Raw genomic sequence first — 2,272 nt, forward strand, 5'->3', positions numbered from 1 at the left:
AAACATAGTCAAGTCCCCTTTATTTAAATAGTGCTTTATGCAATATAGATTGTTTCAAAGCAGCTTTACAGTGGCAACAGGAAAATGATTCAATGATGCAAACAGAGTTCATTTCGGCTGTACAACAGCTCTAAAAAAGACAATAGTGTTATTGTTCAGCTGAAGTTAGTTCAGTGTTGATTCAGTTGTAAAGATCATTAAATATTAAATGAGTTAATTTTATCTATAAATCAGTTCTGCAGAAAACAGTGATGTCATCATCTAGCTCAGTTCAGTATACAGCAGCATTAGTACAGTCAGATCAATAATATTGTTACATATTAAGTGTCCTCAACTAAGCATACCTGCCAGAGGCTACAAGGCAAGGAACCCATCAGGTGACAGAATGGAGAGGAAAAAAAACTTGGGAGAAACCATTCTTAGTTGGGTGCAGTTCTCCTTTGGCCAATGAACAAACACGGTGTGATTATGATTCAAGCAGCATCACAAGTCAGAAATCAGATTGTGGATCGGTAGCATTCAAATATTTGATTCAATTCCTTTTCCTTGAAGATCAGATTCTTCATGGCAGTATGGGGGTAAACTGGTCATAGGTCTGTGCAGAGGACTTGTCTGGTTCTTGCGGTTTTTGAGGATCTTGAGGATCTGCTGCTGAGGATCTGTGCTGATGACTGTTATGTCGACGAGGCCTTCACAGGGGATTGTCTTGTTGACAGGATCTCTGCAATATATTAAATAAAAGGAATTGTATAATGTTAACCTACATCATTGCTGACTCAGTACAGGTACAGCCAGGTGATTTCAGCAGTAGTTTCTAACCTACTAGTAATAGTGACTTTGTATAAGTATAATTTCAAGTAGGCTATAGCTATAAGTCTTTTTAATAATAAATTCACATAATTTTGCTAATAAGAGGGTAAATGAGGAAGTAAACAAGAGTTTAGAGAATTTACAGCTTACAGTTATAACCTGAAGTGTCATCAGATATTGGGTCAACTACTAGACTATCCCCTGTGAAGCCCTTATGGACATGACAGCCAGTGGCACAGATCCTCAACAAACCCGTCTCCACACCGGCTTGATGATTTCGATCTTCAACCAGATGGAACTGGATTAAATATTTTGAATGTTCTGATCCAATCTGACTTCTGACCTGTAATGCTGCCTGAATCATAAGCATGCACTGTTTATTTGTTGGCCAGAGGAGAACTGGCCCCCCGGTTTTTTCTCCATTCTGTCACCTGATGGGGTTTGGGTTCCTTGCCACTGTCGCCTCTGGCTTGCTTTGTCAGGGACACTTACTTACGCTCAGTGATGCCAGTAACACGTTACTCTAATCTGACTACTTTTTTCCAGTAACGAGTAATCTAACGCATTACTATTTTCAAACCAGTAATCTGATTAAAGTAATTTATCCAAGTCACTGTGAATTACTATTTTAGTCATTTTCCTTAGTAAAAATATATATTTTTGCTTTCTTCTTGCGTCTCGGGGAGAGTACTTATATTAAGTGAAGTCAAGAAAGACTGTCTTTATACATTTTTTATTAAAACATGTTTTTTTTTTCAGGAAATGTTTTTTAATTTCAGCTTAAAATGTCAGGAAATACATTGTTGACGTTACTGTTAAAAATGCACTTCCAATAAAGTGTGTTGGCAAAAACGGTTGTCATTTCTATGTTGAGGCGACAGGGGTGTTGTCGGCAACTGCTGAATGTAACTAGTAAAGTAACTGTAATCAGATTACTTTTTCAAAGTAACTGTGGCAACACTGCTTACGCTGAAACAATGACACTATTTTCTTCTACAACTGCTGTACAGCCAAACACTGTAAAGCTGCTTTGAAAAAATCTGTAAGGTAAAAAGACTATATAAATAAAGGTGGCTTGACAGGAGTTTATAGCAAGTTTTGCTGGTTGTGTTATTTGATTTTGGATCTTAAAACAGTAAACAAAAGGAAAACTTACTCGAACTGTCTTTCACAGAAAAAGAAAATTCAGGTTCCACCGAGATTTGAACTCGGATCGCTGGATTCAGAGTCCAGAGTGCTAACCATTACACCATGGAACCGCGTATTAAAACTAGGTGGGTAGTTGAATATTTCAAGATTATAAAGAAATGAATATGCACAATATATAAATATAGATTGTTTGCTATGTAGGTAAGGGTTTTATTAATCACATCGCATAACAAACAACCAGTTTATAAAATCAGACACGTATAACAAAGCCATTTCGGAACATAATATCTGGTTCTCCAGTCCGGATGATGGC

The sequence above is a fragment of the Gobio gobio genome (assembly GCF_949357685.1).
Source record: "Gobio gobio genome assembly, chromosome: 20".
NCBI classification, from domain to species: Eukaryota; Metazoa; Chordata; class Actinopteri; order Cypriniformes; family Gobionidae; genus Gobio; species Gobio gobio.